Source organism: Ixodes scapularis, unplaced genomic scaffold, assembly GCF_016920785.2.
Source record: "Ixodes scapularis isolate PalLabHiFi unplaced genomic scaffold, ASM1692078v2 PGA_scaffold8__174_contigs__length_109621045, whole genome shotgun sequence".
Taxonomy (NCBI): Eukaryota; Metazoa; Arthropoda; class Arachnida; order Ixodida; family Ixodidae; genus Ixodes; species Ixodes scapularis.
The window spans coordinates 6,556,645-6,576,440 of NW_024609883.1; the positions used below are offsets into that span (position 1 = coordinate 6,556,645).

The 19,796-nt window shown below is 45.2% G+C and overlaps 1 pseudogene; it reads left to right on the plus strand.

Annotated features, from left to right (window-relative positions):
• Nucleotides 1-468: 468 nt before the first annotated feature.
• On the plus strand, nucleotides 469-19,443 carry LOC115329654 (annotated as a pseudogene).
• Nucleotides 19,444-19,796: the final 353 nt, after the last annotated feature.

The window sequence follows — 19,796 nt, forward strand, 5'->3', positions numbered from 1 at the left end:
AGATTGCAGGAATGGACGTTGGGAAACATTATATGCGTACATGCATGATCGATTACCAATTTTTTGGACAGTGGCAAATGGCACGCAATAACGAACAATGGAACGCAGAAGACAGTTCCTTTCTGAGCAGTTTTGTCACCTTCTCTGGCATTTTTCTTTCTCGTAAATTCTTATCCCCAATGGCCCTAAACAGGAACGGTGGATGTCGTGTCTCACCTATTACAACACTCGTACTGTTTCAGACGTGACAGTGATATGAAGAGGCCCTCCCGCAGGGTGACAGAGAATTCATAGTGTTTGAAACATGCCTCGACGAACTCTTCAGAATAAGCCAGAAACGCCATGCACCGTGCGGAAGTGTGTCAAAGATGTCTGGAACACTTCTGAAAGTGCCTCTGTGTGAACAGCTACCGTCTCCTTTGGAAAAGCCAACCAATCCTACACGGCAAGTCGGCGGGCACCGTACTGATGGTGGCTATGCTCTTCACCAGAACGAGCCCCGCCAGAGTGCTCAGAGTATTCAAGCACCTCAACGTGAAGATGTTCGGAGCCCGAATCTTCTTCAACTACCAGCAAGGATACTTGCTTCCCACAATCAACAGGGTGAGATTGAATGTTGTATACTAGCGAGGAATTATTCGAGAGAACTTTCCTGTATTAGCTGGCACCGTTATTAACAATGCCAACATCTCCATTATTTTTGCCATTTATTAAAAAAAAAGAAGAAATGTTCAAATAGCTCAGGCACTGCATTTTCATGACAATATTTACATTGTCGATTATCTTAATTTGGTCGTATGTCCACCCATTTGAAATACAGCTCCTTTCGACATGCATGACCTTGTTCTAAGGTTTCTTGATATTTTCACTTGGAGCCAATGACACAACCAACAAGCATGATGAAGCATCTTTAGCTGAAACAAAGTGTCCTAATATAGTCAATTATTCTGCATTGCACCGTCATGCTTCCTAAAACCTGCACAGTCACACAGTTGGCACCTTGAGGAAAGTCAATACTTGTAAGAGGCGTGAAGTGTGTCTTTTGCCTAGGAACGTTACTAGTTGTACCATTGTGTCGACGTAACAATGTGTGAGATGCACTGGTAGTTCCAGACCAGCTGATGCACTACATTGTCTACAAGCTCGACTTCAATGGAATAAATAACTTCTGTGGAATAAATTTCAGCTGTGTTTGAGACTCTGTGTGTTGCGTTTTACTTCATCATTTCCCGAGTCTCGGGGGTTTGTCTAAAATTATGTTAAACCTTCCCCAGCTCGTTTACGCCCCAACTTTGTGTTCATCAACTCTACAAGATGGAACCTTCGCCCCCTTCACGTTTTCTTCTGTGCACTCTTTACCCGCTCCACATGTACATTCCCACTCATTGTGGGTTTTGTGCAAACTCGGCCATCGGATGTCCCAACTGGAAGCGGAGATCGCCTACTTTGGAATGTGCCTAAGGACCAAGTATGTTGACCAGGCTCGCTTCGGGCTGCTGGGTTCAATGCAAGTCGGCTGGCATCGGAAGAAGTTGTTAAATCACTACCGGACCTGCACCAAGGAGCAACAACAGACAGTGGAACAACTTTCCGAAAATCTTTGGACTTCGCTTCTCGGTGAGAAGTTTCATTGATTACCTCTTTTCACTCAGTGGCAGATGTTAAAGACCAGAGAATTCAATGTTATATTTCGATCTTTGCGAGAAAGCATATCTCTTGAGTGTATTTTGAAGCCGTCTTTGTTTTTAGCTGTCGCAAGAATGGCCAGTCTAGTGGTCAATCCATTCAGTATGGACTTCAAGAAACGTACTGAGGCATGTCAAGCTAATGGTCCCAAGTTCTGTGAAAAGTAAAACCTTCAAGAATGGATATAGTATCAGCTGTTCACACTTTATCCAATTCAGTATCATTAATTTTTTCATTGACATTGAAAAGAATCATTCTTGGGAGATTTGTCTTTTAGGACTGCTGTGTTGCAGTGTTGCCAATGGATGAGTTTTGAAAAAAGTCTGACTTAGCTGTTATGGGGGGTGTTCAAGCAGTTTGACGGTAATTTGAAACACATTCAGAGGAAAGTGGTTGGTGTGCTCAAGGAGTCCGAGTTTCCATTTTTGGTCTCCAAGCTGAATGGTACCCTATATCTCGAGTCACTTTTAATATTAAGTTTTTCCTCAAGGATCATAAGGCAGACTTTCCTGTTCGTGTAGTAGTCAATGAAAATAGTACACGACAAAAAGTTGTTTCTTCTTTTCTTCAAGGCACACTCTCAGTTTTGGATGCCAGAAGTCTGTTGTCTCTGCACTGCTCAGAAGATTTGATTACAGAGTTGCGACCATTTCATGGCAGGCCTTGCTCTATTTTTACAATGTACATAAAGGACCACTATTATTCATTTGATTCTAAAACTTCACTCAGTCGTGTTAGTCAATTTTTGGAGAATAATGTGGTCAGGTTTCAATCACAGTCCGGAATCGCTGCGTCAGATTTCCTGAGAATGTTAGAATTACACCTACAGGCAACGGTAGTGAAGTACGATGATAAAAACTTTATTCAGAAACAAGGAGTATGTACTGCTTCAGCAGTAGCCCCAGTTCTTTCAGAAATTTACCTCTGTTCTTTAGATCTACTACATGGTTTCATTCAGAATGGGTCTCCTGATGACGTCCTTACAGGACATTATGTGGACATCTTGGTTTGCACTATTGATCCTTCTCTTTCCGCGTCGTTAGAAAGCTTCGTGCACGAGGGTGCTTCCAGGGCTAAATTTCAATTGAAAGGGCGAAAAACGATCACCTGCAGTTTTTAGATATACAGTTGAAAACTCCATCTAGTTTGTGTTGTCAATATTGAAAAGCTATATTTTACCTTTAAATAGCTGCCATTCGAAAAATGTGAAGGCTGGCATCGTCCGAAACCTTGTGAAGAGTGCTTTGAAAAAATTGTGTTCCTTTCCCTTTAATCCTTGCTACAGCACCTTTTTGATCGTTCTGTGCGGCTGGCTATCCGGAAGATTATGTTTTCAAACCGTTATTGTACCTTGCTTCCTATAAAAAGAAGTCGGGAAATACCCAAATCCATCAAACACATAGTTCTTCCTTTTTCCATCGTATCTCCCACAATCTTAAATCAGTTGGCAACTGTTAAGGTATCGCCACAGTGGTCAAGAATGATCTTAGGCTGAACAGATTGACGCCGTTTGCTTTCGCGAAGACTTCATGCGCTAAACAGCACAAAGGAAGAGATGTCAATTGTGTGTCGGGTATAGTCTACAAAATTCCTTTTGATTGTGGCCTCTGCGACATAGAGCAAACCAAGCATTGGCTCAATGACTGTTTAACCGAACACAAATGTTGTGTTAAGAACAGGGACCCATACTCAAAAATGTCAAAACATGTTATTGAGTGTAATAATTGTATACCGCTTTGGCAGTCCACCTTTGTTATCTTAACCGAGAGAAATTACCACAAACGGTTGGTAAAGGAGTCTTTCACTGTCATTAATCATGGTAATACAGTTAATACTTCATCCCTTAGCTTAGATACAGAATTAGGAAGCTTCCTACAAATCTGATTGCCTTGCAGACTTTCTTTTTGTATACTCTCTTTTTTTTGTGTTCTTTTAAGCGTTTTGAAGTTCGAAGTTTGTGCTCACGGTCCTGTTGGTTTGTTACGAAAAAAAGGGGTCTAGGTTCTTTGTGTGCATTATCAGGATGTTCAGGTGAAATGATCCAGGTTCAACCCAATGTCTGTCGGCTTGGTGCCAAGTCCAAAGAGTGTTCTTACTCTCTTTCGCTTTCCTTTTGATTTATGAGGGCAGAAAAAACCTACATAAACACAAACTTCTCTGGAATAAATTTCAGCTGTGTTTGAGACTCTGTGTGCCGTGTTGTCCTTCGTCTTTTCCCCAGTCTCGGGGGTTTGTCTAGAATTATGTTTGACTTCAACATTCTCCTGGATTCGGTAGAAAAGGCCATCACTTCACAGGGCATAGTCAACTTCCAGAATTCTTCCAGCATTCCCTCAGCGCATTCCTCCAACTAAACAAAGTATACCTCCGGTCAACCATGGTAGAGCATGATGGGAAGATATACATACAAAATCGGGTGTCACCTGAGCTCAGCAAGGTCTACCTTTCCTTCGGGGACCAGGCCAAGAGGAAACAACTGGACAGTGTCACCCTAGGATCCCAGGTGCACAGATATGTAGACGACTATCGGGTGTCCCACGACACCGGCGCGCCCACCGCCACCGTCCAGGAGGCTTTCACAGACAACGCGAACCGCCTGACCTTCAACAGGGAGGACCCCTCAGCAGAGGGTCTCCAGTTCCTCGATGTACGCCTCGTAGCCACCCAAGGAGGCATTTGCTAGCGCTTTCAGCAGCGTTTGCAGAAGCCAGTGCAGCCATTTTCAAGCCACCACTCAAAGACGATAAAAGCGGGCATCGCAAAAAGTTTAATGTCATCTACCCACACAAAGTCCTGCCATCACCTCTCCCCACCTAGCCAGGAGGGACAGCTCAGCCGCCTCACAAATGCCGGATACCCAGGCGACCTGCTGGCCTCCACTCTCAAGAAACTGATCATCGAAAAAGCCACTGCACGGAAGCCTGCCCGGCAAAGATTCACATCCATACCTTACTTCCACAACGCAGCCTTCGAAAAAGGCGAAAGGAAATACCTTGAAGGATACGTCCTTTCTTTTGAGGTGAAAGATTTCCCTCTAGTTGTGAATGTCCCGGCGTCGTTTAAGAATGGTAGCTACGCGGTAAAAGATGACGTTCTCCGATAAAGGTGACATTTTAGAGAGTCACTGCAAGTGCCCTCGCAGGGCCACAAAGTGCAGCCACATGGCGGCTACCGCACTTTACGCGGCTCTAAATGGACTGTCCAAGACGGACCTTCCACAGCAGCGGCTGCAACGCCCCGAGAGCAGCATGCCGCGGCAGGTCGCTCGCTCAGGTAAAAAGTAAACACCATGTTCATCGCTATGTTAAAACGTTTAGTTGCACGAGTTTCGTGAATGGTACCTTGCGTTTAATGAGTTGTTCAAAGATAATCAGATAAAGACAGATGACAGCCGATGTAGTGACTAGAAATAAACAAATGCGGCTGTGCGATCGGTACTGTGAGCACATCATAGCCCAAAAGTGCTCGATCGCTGCCTGTTGTCACAACTTTCTCAATCAACTAAAAGGCTGTTGTCAGTTAGCGTATTCGGGTATGTATGTGTGGCGTAAACCCAAGTGGCAAAAGTCTGAAAACCTGTGCTAATCTGTGGAAGAGAATCCGAGCAAGATCGATCGAGCTACCCGAGCGGCGTTGAACGTATCGCAAAAGTTATGTCGCAGACTCGTTGACACCAAAAAGTAATTGTTTTTATTTTTGCCAGAATTTTATGGAAACTTATTTTTCTATGCCCTGTTATTTAAACAGACAAACACTTGCTCAGGGGTAATCCGATGGACTTCAATTATCCCTCTGTATTTGCTCAAGCCACTTTTTTTTTTAAGGTTACTGTTTTAATAGACAGGGATAACAACACGCTGCTTCCTTCAGTGTAGCGCGCGTGCGGCCCCGGACATCTAAGTGCATCACAGACCTGTCATTGCTCTATTTCGTGCGGCTAAGAGCCGCTTGTTCCTCTAAGTTGGATGCAAGGTGCGGAGAACCAAGCACCTATTTAATAGGCTAGAGTCTCGTTCGTTATCGGAATTAACCAGACAAATCGCCCCACCAACTAAGAATGGCCATGCTGTTCACAGTTGGTCCTACATTGGTCCATTGACTAAAGGCTGTTCGCCTTGGAGACCTGCTGCGGATGTGGGTACGGTACAGCACAGAAATCACACTCCCTCACTCGGATTTTCAAGGACTGACACGAGTGCACAAGACAGCGCAAGAGCCGCACTGCTCTACGGAGCCACCATCCCTATCTCGGGACAAACCCATTCCAGGGACTCTATCTCCTTACAGAGAAAAAGAAAACTCTTCCCGGGGCTCGCATTGGCGTCTCCTAGCTGGTTTGAGTCACTGCACTGGGCGCCCTGAAGGTCTCTATCTGTCAATCCTCCCAGAAATTTAGAATGCAACACACCGTCGTGAATGCACCCACCACATCCGAAGACGCATCACGTTTTCATTTCCCCTGGTAACACTGCCCCTTGGACAGCGCCTGCTCTGAGCCGACCTCCAAATCACACAGGACAGAAGCGGAACATTCTTTTCTCCATTTTTAACCAGAAACCAGACTAAGGACTCACGGCTACAGCCCCAGCTGCTACAGCACGTCGCCATTGCCAATGCCGAGATGCTTACATTTACATCCACAACCCCCCCCCCCCCCCCCAAGGAGGCGGAGCTTAGTACAACCTCCTCTCCCACCTTCACACCGTTCCCATGCGCAGAGGACCGAAATGCACCCACTTGCAAGGCACATTGACATGTACGAGCTCTGGCTCGACTTTACGGTCGCTATTCAGACCGAAACTGTCCCTCATTTTCCTGCCCCAAGAGAAGGCTGCCATGGATAACCAACGACATTGTAAAGATAACAACACGAAGAAAACACCAACTATTCAACAGAGCACAGGAGCGACACTGCCAGTCCAACTACACTGAAGCCAAGAGACTGCAGAGGGAAGTGAAGAGGCTCGTGCACATATTGCATCGGGATTATATCAACGAGTATAGCAGCCCGAGCAGCCAAAGAGCCCAAGTTATTCTGGGCCTATGTACGCTCCCAACGGAAATCCTCCTCTCCCAGTCACCCATCCTTCAAGCACAACCATTGATTGGTATCAGGCCCCTCCACAATAGCGACCCTATTTAGTCAACACTTCTTATCAATTTGGCCCCCCCCTGGACCCCCTGCCCCCTCCCTACCCCCAAACCCCTTGAGACTTTCCCGCTAAATTTAGCAGAAACATTTTCCCGCCAAGTTTAGCGAGCTAAGGAGGAGGGGAGGGTACGGAGGGGCATATTCTCTCCTCCGTACCCTCCCCTCATCCTTCTCAAGAGCTGGGCACTAATTTCGCATTACAGATTTCTAAACGTCCAATTTTTTCCACTTTCCACTAGAGCCAAGGGTGACTTTCCCTCTCTTTCTTTCTTCGCTATCCCCAGTGAAGGGAAGAGGAACACATACTGCCTCCCAGAAGCTGGAGCTAGTATGAACATTATAGACAACAACTAACAATGTGTCAACGCCAGAGGGGTGAGCCACTCCCTTTTTTATTCAACCTGGAAATTGACTAAAAGCATCGTTTCAATAACCGGAGGTGTTACAGTAACAAACACTCTCGTTCATTGCTGTTTGAAAAAGGAAGTAGGGCACTTCCTTTTTTTTCTAACGAGAAAGGGGTTTTTACTCGTTTTGTCCCGCTTTTTGCGGAATCCTATCAAGACTGAATGCTTTTAGGGTTAGTTTCATAACCTTGATTAGTTTCATAACAAATATACTACACACGAATTTCATTTCCCTTGGGTCAATATATCTTGCAATTCGGAAAGAGTCAGTTTCGCGTATACTTTGGGAGCACTAAATGTTGTAATGTTGTAAATGGTAATATGCAATGTATTTGCCATTGTAAATTATTTTTTTTTACAGAATCATTTTTTTAATTGCAATGTTTTAAAAAATTAGGACCTTTAAGTACTAAACTCATAGAAAAAAGCCAAATTCACACCAGCAATCTGGGGTATACTAATGTTGTGGGTTTTTGTTGTTTTTTTTTCCTTGTTTTAGCGGCAACACTTTAGCTAGGTGTCGCTTTGAAAGTCTCCTAAAAAAAAGGAAGGTGCCTGAGTCTCCACTGAAAGTTCAGAAGCAGCTGACAGCTGGTTTTGAGTGATGCACAGTCTCGCAAAGCAAGCTTGATGACCTTGTCCTGACATTCGTTGTAAATATATCACAAGCATTTTCAGTTGTAGAAGCACCAAGATTTGTGAAAATGGTGAAATCACTGACGCCGAACTGCAGCGTTTTGACTCTAAGGATGCTTATGGCACGAGTGAATGCCGGCTGTGAAGCAACGAAGCTGCGGCTCAAGACAACTTTGGGAGAGGTGACCTAGGTGACGGTGACAGCGGACTGCTGGACGGCCTTTCGACAGTAAGGGTTTTGGTCACCTGCCTGTAGAAAGCGCACACTTTTCATAGTACTCATTCTTGCTGCTGTGTTGTTGGTTCAGCATCTCAAAAGACAGTTATCCAAGGAAGTCTTAGTATATTATATATATATATATATATATATATATATATCCAAACACGAGTTCCCACTCCGAGTCAGCGCAGTCAACCGAGGCTCCCAGGCCAGGGCAGGTTTAATTATTAAACCTGCAGACAAGGGCAGCTCCATAGTTGTTATGAACAGACAAGATTATCTTGACGAGGGCTTTCAGCAATTGAATGACGCATCAATTTACCACAAACTACCAACAGACCCCAAACAAAGTCTTGAAACGGCCATCATATAGAAATTAGTAGTTCTAAAGAAAAGTGGAAAAATAACCAAGGAGGTTCTTAACGCCATTAAACCATCCCACTCCAAACCCGGTCGCTTTTATCTCCTTCCTAAAATACACAAGATCAACAACCTCGGGTGACCCATAGTGTCAGGAAAAGGTACAGTCACCGAACGCATCTCGAGTCTTGTCTATACACTGATCAAGGACATTCCTCCAACCTTCCCTTCGTTTGTTAAGGACAACAGCCACTTCCTGCAGAAAATTGCCCCACCAGACATTACGGATAACGCTTCTCTCGTAACCCTCGATGTGGCTTCCTTATATACAAATATACCCCACAGAGACCGAATTGCGGCAGTGATCGAAGCGTATGAACACGCTCATCACACACTTGACATCGAGGGGGACGTCCTTTCGATTCTGATGAAACTGGTTTTGGAGAACAATCACATTGAACTTGAGAACAGGCACTTCCTGCAGACCAACAGAACCGCTATGGGAACTAAGATGGCGCCAAATTACGCTAACATATTTATGTCACAACTGGAAACCACCTTTCCCGCCAAATGCCCCACTCAACTGCTGTTTTACACAAGATACATCGACGACATTTTCATGATCTGGGCCGGTACTGAAGACGAACTCGTGAAATTCATCGCCGCCTTCAATTTATCTCACTCATCGATAAAATTTACTCACTGCATATCACAAAAGTGCATAAACTTCCTGGATGTAACTGTGGTAATTGCTAATAACAAATTAAGTATGAAACTTTACAGAAAACCTACTGATAGACAACAATACCTCCATTTCAACAGCTGCCATCCTCAACACTCTAAGACTAGTCTGCCCTGCTCTCAGGCACACAGATTTAAGCGCATATGCTCAGACAACAACGACTTTGAACAAAACGCTCAGGAACTGAAACATGTACTAACCCAGCAGAGGTATCCAGCAAATGTAATCGATGACGCTATAAGCAAGGCAAGAAATCTCGACCGCTCAGACATCATTGGCAACCAAATAGAGCATCCTCAAGAAAGCAGACAGTCTAACCTTATTTTAACGTATACAAGCAATCTTCCAAACATCAACAACATACTGAGCAAAAATTACAATCTTCTGTCACAGAGCGACCGCCTCAAAGAACTCCGGGACGTCTTAGTAAAATCAAAAACTACCACTCCCGCAAGCCTAGGTTGCCGACCATGCCTAAAGCCCAGGTGTAAAGTATGCAAGCACATGTCATAAACAAAGAACGCCACGAGCACAAATTCAGAGTTCACGTGGAACATGAGGGGTAGCTACGATCGAGGCACGTCAAATGCGATTAATCTCCTGCACTGCAATGTTTGTAACAAACAGTACGTCGGACAGACTAATCTGGCTTTCAGACTACGCTTTAACAACCACAAACGTCACGCACAAACACAGCCCGACCTTCCGCTCTCAAAGCACCTGTCGCTTTCTAATCACTCAATCAAGCACATTTCTGTTGTAATTTTGGAATCAGGCTTCAGCACGAAAATTGAAAGAGAGCAAAAAGAATCATATTTTATTTATAAGTTTAATACCTTCAACCAGGGCATTAATGAAAGTCCGGGAAGGCTGTTTAGTTTGCAGCTAGCTCGCTGGAGAGCTGATCCTCACCGTCCTTGAGCTTCTCAAGATGCACACGCTGAAGACACTAGGAGATCTTCAAAACTTAACAATCGATAGTTAAACCACATCGTAATATGTTTAAGTTCAAAGAGAACCTCCAAAACGGATTAATGCGGCTCTAGCGGTTAATCTCAGGCAGGCATGGACTGTTATATCCTACCACTCCTTCTTCAAGGAAAAATCCCCCAAAGTTTTAATCCACCTCAAACTTCGATCTTCTAGCACAAAGAAATGCCTCGGGATTTGGGCGCGTCGGTGGTCATATGTCACCTATATCTGGTTTGAAGACGAGCCACCCCTTCCCAAACAAAAACTTGCAAACACTTTTTTTTTTTGGGGGGGGGGCGCTTTTTTGCGCAATAATTTCCGCTAACCGATTTTTTTTTTTTTTTTTTTTATGTGCAAGCGTAAATAAATTTTTTGCCAACCGTTTTTTTTTTTTTTTTGCTTTTTTTGCATTTGCGTTTGCAGGTTTGGGTGCCTTTCCTTTCTGTGTGAACTACTAGCTGTTTTGGCAACGTTGTTTCCATTCCCTACATTTTTAGGGGTATATAAACATTCACGGGCTGTACACTCACTACCTGATGAAGAGCGGTCCCCACTCGAAACGTCGTAATAAAGTTTGAATTAGTAACTCTGACAGTACGCATCTTTGACTCATATACATATATATACAATGGGCATGGCGGGCAACCGAAGTGAAAAAAAAAAAGAAAGAAAACCAGTGAAAACAGCAACAACAGTAGTTGTTGCCGACGTTTCGGCTGGAGTCCAGCCTTCGTCAGGAAGACTGTTGCTAAGTGGAGGTAGGTAGGTATGTATGCATGTATATATATGCGTGTGTGTGTGTACACACACGTAACCACTATTGTAACCCTATTCCTGACGAGGACCCGCCTCAGGTCGAAACATAGAATAAAACCATCCTTGTTTGCTTTCCACCGCTACCCCGCATCTCTGTCTTCTACGCCTTTGGCCTCCAAGCCAACATGCCCCTTTCAAGATCGGCCCCCGGCGCACCGACGGCGGAACAACTGACCAGAAGGTACTTCAAGCACCTTCCGGCATCTGCGGTGATTGACAACTCGCAGACAAGGTACCTTTTCCAGCACGTCAATGCATACGCGATATTTTCGCCCGAGTTTATCACTATCCTTGGGGCAACAACCTTCGACATCAAAAAAGAGCTGTCGAACATCCCTCGTTCGGTAACCACGCTGATCTTCCACGTCGGAACCAGCGAACTCGAACGATACGGCTGCGAGGAAACTCTGCGTTGATGCCGACACCTCGTCAACAAAACGCTGCAGCCCCGCTTAAAGCTCCAAAAGTTGGCAGTTGCCCTCGTGCTGCCAAGGAGCACAAACCGCCGCTTGGGTCAGCCGAACGATACCTGTGTGCGGTGGATCAACCACGAAGCATGGCAGTTCAACGATACCGTCAAGAGCTACTGTTGGAAGCCAGTTAAAGCGTCCTACCTGGACCATGACTTCACGTCCCTACCCCCTCAGGGGTTCCTGGCTGCGGATGGCTTTCACCCAAGTTTCTCCGGAGTGGACCTACTCGCGCAAAATTTGAAGGGGCTACTTTAGCGAGGGGAAGCTCCGACCCCACCTGGATTGTCTTCGGAGATCCCTGCCGCCACCAACCCGATCCGCGGATGCATCCGCAAAGTGATGTTAATATGGACGTCGTTCCAAGGAGGCCGGCACCTCACCCAGGGGTTTCTGCCAACATTCTGCAGAGCCCAGCAGCCGCTCTGCCAAACACCACTGCCAGCGACGCCAGCATCGACACTGAGGAGTACCCGACACCCGTTGCGAGTCCTGTCCATGGAGCACAGCACTCCCATCCCACAGTCAACCCCCTACTACCTGCATAACACCACCACCAGGCATCGCCAGCCCAAGTGACTTTTATTCGGTTAGTCCAACCGCTTTAGACTACAGTACCATTTTTCTCGAATTACATAAAATTGCGGATAAGCTAGTTCGACATGAACGGCATAAATCAACGTTTCAAGTGTACCTGAACGCACGGATCACCCCGAAGAACATGTCTCTCTCCCTACCTCCCGCAATTACAAGCCTAGCAAAAGGTGGCCAGTTAGAGTGGCGAAGCGTCCTGCTAGATCACTCAGACAAGTAAAACTGCAGTTAATCGTAATGATAAACAAGTAAAAAGATTGACCACCTCGAATCCACCACTTTACACTCAAACACCACATTATCGAAGCAAGAAGCTGATGGATTAACCGATTTTAAAAGAAAGAAACACACTGAACTTGAAACTAGTAAGCTGCGTAAACTTAAACGAGACAAGGTTCCAAACTTCGGTTTAGGTCTTCCTTCTATGCCATGCAAAGTCAAAATACTGCCAATACTCAGCCATCCACCTCTATAAGAACTACCCCACAGGGCGACGTTCTTGATACTGAAAAACAAGACAACAGCCATTGTAAACCTGTCGGGAGTCTCTATAACCGCGGACGAAAAAAGGCTGCTATCAAAGGGTCTGAACTTCTGCCCTGCAACCGGTCATTTCGACGAATTTCAAATTTTTTTTACCCTGGACAACTTCGCCAGATGTCTACGGCTACGCAAATACTTTCTAGACAAACCACCCGAACCCAAGAAACCGCATTCACAGCCTACGAGTAATTGGACGCATTGCACTCAGTGCGACAATTGTCAGGACTAGTATATAGCCGCCATACAACAAGATATTTTGCAAGAATATCGCAGTCACAAAGGGAAAAATAAACAAACTGACGAAATCCGAGGAGGAATCCCCAAAATCACTAGCAGCTAGGAGTGATATCGTAATAAAACCCCCAGATAAAGGTGGGGCAATTGTCCCGTTAAAAAAAGGACTACACCCGAGAAGGCCACCACCAATTAACCGATCAAAAGTTCTGCGAGTCACTTAGCAGGCGAACCTACAGCAGAACCAACACGGGATGCACCTCGGCACTAAAGGATCTTCTACAACAAGGAAAAATAACTACTAATGAATACAACACAATAAAGACAACTCATCCTTCCTGTGGTCGCTTCTACATGCTCCCAAAAATCCATAAAGCTGGCAGCCCAGGTCGACCAATCGTGTGAGGATCAGGTACATAACTGAACCGATATTAGGATACTCAAAACAGTTTAATCAGGCACATGCCCTTAAATTTGGACACTTATCTCAAGGAGCCTACCCACTCCTTGAGAGAAATTTCTGATCTGCGTGCATCGGAGGGGTTGTATCTCGTCACCCTAGATGTATCATCTCTCTACACCAATATCCCACATGACGACGGAATAGCCTCTCTAACCGAAATGTATGAACACAGACAAGTAGACACCCCTGATAGTCACGTAATTGCCACCCTCACGCACCTGGTCTTAGAACTGAACTCATTCGAATTCAACAAAAAATATTGTAGGCAGATTAATGGCACTGCAATGGGTACAAAGATGGCCCCTAGATATGCCAACATATTGATGGGAAAACTGGAGACCGAATTCCTCTCCGACTGCTCCTTACAACCATTGATTTACAAGAGATTTGGCCCCCGATTCTGTCTTTGCTTACGATTCTTTTGATCAAACTGTTCCTCCTGATACTATAAAACAGGTGTGCAGCATACTTAAGTTACCATCTGCAAATATAACTTTTTTAAGACCTGCATAGGGCCAAAATTGCACTGTAGATTGTGAATTATTTGCTACCGCTAACATGTACTGCATAGCATCCGGCAGAGAACCTACCTCTGTAGACTTCATACAGCAATTAATGAGGGGCCATCTACTAAAGTGCATTTGTAATGGGATGATGGAAGACTTCCCTGTTACACTTTCCCTTATTTTTCGTGTGCGACCAAAAGATTTTGTTTACGCCGTGCATAGTTTATGCAGGCAGCCTCTGCTTCGTGCTGATACTCCTGGGGTCATTCAATATGCAGGATGCCAATCTCTCTTTCACAAAGCATATCTACAAAAAAACAATGTGGCATGTCATTTGTTTGCAGTTGAAGTTGTACTGCAGCTAAAACGCAGAATAAGCTGAGGTCATCTTAAATTAATTAACAAAGGTTTTTTCAGAACCTCCCATTCTATTTCTTATCATTGCGTTTACCCGTTATTGCTCATCATGTTATGTCACGTGGATACACCTTCTGGAGAGTGAGAGTTTAGAGTGCGGAACGAAGTTCGCAATCGATGACATGCAAGCACTAAACACATTTTTTTTCCACGTACAAACTGCAAAAAGAGTGTGGTGTGAACATCGTCACCCTGGAGAAACGTGGGTGCCACTACGGCTTAGCGCGCAGACTCATTCATATTGATGTGCTCAACATGCCAGGTGCACAAGCAGCATTTCTCATCCCCAAGGCTGTCCGGCACCAACAACATTAGAATATCAGAGCTGTGCTGGCAATGCAGAGCATCGGAAAGGGGTCGGCTGCCTTCGCTGACTTTTGGGCGTGCATGAATGTGTCGCACAGAGGCCTACCTTCAATGGCCACATGGAGGTTATGTTGCAGGCCGCTGAGGCAGCTGCTGCAGCTGGCGAAAATGAAAATGCTGCAACTACCAGGAACCTTTACAAGGATATCATGAACCCTCCAGGCAGCATTGACGTAATCTTTGATAAAACCTAGAAAAGTCCATGCCACGTAGTGTAAGAAGCGTTGGCGGCGCCCCCATCGCTTCTTACAATACGTCTGTGACCACGAGGCTTGTCTATGAGCTTGAGGTGGTATTAATCTTTTGGTTAGGGTACAGTGAACTAGATCAATCTTCAGTATTCTTTCTCAGTAAAAAAACTTATCAATTTGCAGGATAAAAATGAAAGTAGAAGAACAGCAAAAGAAGTCTTTTCAGTTAAAATCTCTTCAATGTGTGGTATACTCACAGCTAATGCATCATATCTACTTCATTTAATCAGGTTCCAACCCAAAATAGTTGAAGCATGCACCTAATCTCCATATGCAACTAGGAAGCCCTTTAGATATATATCTTCATCAGGTTTTGCTTGCCTCTCATTCCAGGACCAATAAACCGCATCAGCCGCCGAAGCCAGAGCAAATCTACGAGGCGAAATTCCTTGTCTTTGATTCGTGCTCAAGGGAGCTCCTGGACAGGCGCCTGCTCTGTGGTGAAACTGGACTTTGTGGGCGCAATGGTTCAGGCCAAAGTGACGTGTCCCCTGTCACACAGCCGGACCTGCCGCAGCCAGCCTGTTCTGAACAGAAAACCAATGGGCAACATTGCAGTGTGCTCCACAACCCTGTTTTCAGGAAGCAGCCCCACGAAGATGTTGTGACTGTTTTCTTTAAGGGAATGCAGTCGTTACAGAAGACCCAGTACTTCACGTTCCAGCGCTGCTACCTGCTGCCTGCAGTCAATGAGGTGTAGCAATTTGAAATTCTTGCAATATCAGATACGCCTGTACGTTCTCACTTATTGTAGGTCTGGCACTTCAAGCAGACAGTGCTCCTCGACGATCTTCGAGGCAAACGGTTGCGTCTTGCTGGAGACAGGAGGGCTGATACGCCAGGCTACTTCAGAGGCCAACTCCACCAACCGCGTCCTGCACACTGAGCTTGTGAAAGTAAGGCATTACGCTATACATACTGCTGCATTGTTTTGTGGAGTTGGCCATCTTGCGACCCACCTACAAAACTAACTGCAAAGTTTTAGTGTTGAAGTCTAAGAAAACTACAGCTGAAAATGGTGATTTACCCAGCAAAGAACTGAGAATTAATTTCAAAAACTTGAGCTCTACAGGACACAATGACATATCAGTGCAAATAAGGTCCACAACCACTGTCAAATTGTCTCTTACACTAGTTCATTTTGTGGCAGTAAGTTCAAAGTTTATCTTTTACACGCTGAAAATCTTTTGAAGTCTAGCGAGGTTTCTTCAAGCAACCGGACGGAGAGAGGGGAAGGAGTGGTCTCTCAACTACAAGCGCCCAAGATATGTTGGTCAACACCATTCCAAGGGAAAGGCTGCTCTGAGGAGGATCCACCTTGAGATCACTCATCAGTCCGAAGTGTGGCATGTTGCCAAAGGTACAATGCCTGTTTTGAAGCCACTCTCAGCTGCTGACACATCACTGGTGATGCTGCCTGTAATTCCTGGCTCAAAGTTGCTGCTCTTTTCTTCTTCTTTTTTGAATCCAAGCTCTGCCAATCATGGCTCATCCCAAGAACTTACCCAGCGATTTATAATTCAACACTCCAAAGCCACTGACTTTGAAATGCTGCAATACAATGTTTATAGGCAAGTTTAAACATACATTTAGGTCCGCTGGTGCAAAGGAAATCGCGCCGTTGCTTTCTTGCGTCTGATGTGCCTATTGCACGAGAGCTAAGCCTGCATGATTGAGCTTGGAAACATTTATGACGAGAACTGCTCAAGGCTGCACGCTCTCAACATGAGCCCGCACCTCAAAACATACTTTCATAAGACACCACGATTTCGACTATATAGTATAAAGGGACCTTTAAACATTTTTTTTTTTTTTTTTTCAGTGAGAAGTTTATTGGAAATATACATCTCGACGCAAGTGCAGGTTGCCTCCAATACACATTTTCGTGAACACTGTTTTATGAACAAAAGATTGCAATGTAAAAACTGAAAGAAATGTATTGTGGTCCATGGAAGCAATTGGACATGCACTTATGAATAATATATACGTAGTACAAACTTGTTACATAATATTTGCAGCTCTTGGGAAATGTCATCACCCCGATGTCTGCTGAAATTGTGCCGATGTATTTATTTGTGCATTCCTACGGAGCAAACAGGTCCTGAAAGTAACGAGCTCAGAATCCGTATCGCAAGTTACAAAGTAAAACAGCGCAACAAAAAAAAAAGGCTAGACAAAAGTAACAAGGAAAGCAGAGACACAGGGCTGTACCTTCCTTGTTTGTGCCTTCCTTGTTTCTCTTGTCTTGTTTTTTTTGTTGTTTTGCAATGTTTTAACCTGTGAGATGATCAACCAACTCGCACAACTTTCTGCACTGTTGCCGCGTCGCATGCTTAATAATCTGCTTTCTACTGCTACGTGACTTGTGCAGGTCATGAAACCTCTGGCGTGCGCCATAGACGTCATCCAGAAAGACGAAAGCATGTACATCGTGTAATTGCTCTCGACAATAACCATCCTACAACTGCGTCTACGCCAACTGGAGAACACTGGACTTCAGTCCTGCCGGCCCCTGGTCCATTCGATTTTGAACGGCATAAAGAAGCAGCAAGTATGGCATATGTGCCATACTTGCTGTTTTTACTTGCTTGCTGCTGTTGCTGGCTGTTTTTACATTTACTTGTTTTAACATTAGTTTTTATTAGTCTATATGTGGGAGGGCCCTGATGTTTGCATTGGTTATGTATAATAATATAATGCTCAGTTGTTTTTTTTAGATATGCAACACACATTTTGAAAGCAACACAACCACCGGCAGAACGATGCCGGCGCCGCAGCGAAGTCTTCGCACGCCCAAATGCCAGTTGTTGCGTATTCGCCACAAACCCAGTTTTTATGTATGTATGTATGTATGTATTTATGTGGCGCTTGCCCCCCTTCCAGAAAAAAAAGGAGAAGAAATTGGAGTATTCTTGCTGCTGGAGTCAAAGCACTGGCGCTCCTCCTCGTAGTTAATGGGCTGAAACAGCTCGTCAGATCTCCCGAGGCTCGTGCCATTGAGAACTTCCTGAAGTTTCTCCTGAAGCTTGTCTGCCCGTCTTCTTTCCGTCTGGAACTGCCTCTTCAACTCCTTCACCGTAGACAATTTAGCTGCGGATGCATAGCTCCATCTAGGGGCAGTGATACAAAGTTATACCCAGTTTCGTTCACCACTTTACGAAAGAAGCGGAACACATGCTACAGACCTTATTTCTTGACTTTTTCTGAGAAACAAAAGTGAGTTCAGGGATAAAAAAGTTGCATTACTTTGCTTACATCCCAGATATTACCCATGGCATAATATGACCTCAAGATACATGTTTCTTTTCTTTCTGGCTATGATGGCTGGTTACATGGTCTTCCGCTAATTCGTGGCATTCAGCATTTGATACAGTAATAGTGGCATAATACTATATGCGCTGATTATGCATTTGACGCATTTGCTTGTTTTATGGCAAAAATGAATCGCCTCGGATGCGCCTTCCACCTGAGGACAAAAATGATGACAGTTATCTCAGTGACAGCGATGAAGACGATCCAGACTGCAACCCACCCACGCAAGGTGTTTCTGTAATGGCGTCGGAATCTAGTAGTGATTAAGATGACGAGTGCGACACAGTGGCTATGCCAGCCTGCGCCCATCACAACTACAAACAATCTGTTAAGTGGACAAAAACCAACTATCAAGAAGAGCACCAGATTCCATCGTGGAATGGCTCTTTGCCTCAAAAAGAGAGTGTTTGAACCCCAATTGAATATTTTAAAGAATTCTTTGGTGATGCACCTCTCGATCAGAATACCCACCATTGCTGACACCATGTCCCGTGACTGCTGAAAAGCAATCAAATCAAACTTGGATTTCAACAACGAAAAGATGCCCTCACGCAATAATTAGCAAAAGGATCGCCACTTTCGGCCACTCGTTGATTCTTTCCTCCCAAAGTTTAAAGTGATTCCAAAAGACCAAGCTCTGTGCGTAAAACTTAAACAAAGCTCACCCTCTTTATTAAGGAGAGGCACCAGGACATCGGTGGACATGTTAGACTTAGCTGACCGATTCCTAGAGGTGCAGGGTACCCAATTCCTCAGCATAAAACAGAAGAAAAGAAGCCGGCCTCTGAGCCCCAGCGACCAGCTGAGAAAAAAATGCAGGGGAACACAGCCACCTCTGCGCTGTGTTCTATGCAACTGGACAGAGCACCGCGCTGCAGACTGTCAAGCCAAAGGCACGAGGACACTGCCCTGTGGAGATGTGGACGGACGGGCCACATTGCAAACACGTGCAAAGCGGACACCCTAGGGCGGCCTCAAGCTTCCTGCTGCATGACTACAAAGATTTTTCCAAGGCAGGACAGTCCCATGCAGAACGGGTATGTGGAATTGAAGAACGGGGAGCAACTCTCAGTTGTGAATTCGACGATTGCGGCTGAGGAGAAACATTTGGCTGAAGGAGTTTCAGTACGAACGGCGAGCGGGGGAAGATGCGGCATCACTGTCCTCCGCGACACGGGGTGCTATACCGTGGTCGTTCGGAGAAACCTCGTCCCGGAAAAGGATCTCACAGGAACCTCCAAGAGGGTCAATTTGATAGACAGAACGGTCAAAGTACTACCGGAGGCCAAGTTGTAGATCTGGACTCCGTTCTACAGTGGCGAAGTGGTGGCCCTCTGCATGGAGAGCCTGTTGTACGAAATCATTATAGGCAGCATACCAGGCGCCCGAGCAGCAGGCGAGCTCAATCCTTAATGGGAGGTCGAGACTGATGTGAACAAATCCCAGCCCGAAGCCTACGTAAAAAAGAAAGAGGCCGCCATTGGCGGCCTCTTCTTTCCTCACGTAAGCTCCCGTACCAAAAGAAGACGACCAAGAGTAAAGCTGTCAGGAGGGCACTGCTAAGGGTCCCGGAGGTCCCAAGAGAAACGGTCCACCCCGAAGTTCTAAAAACAGAACAGCGCAAGGACGAAAGCCTGAAAACGTGTTTT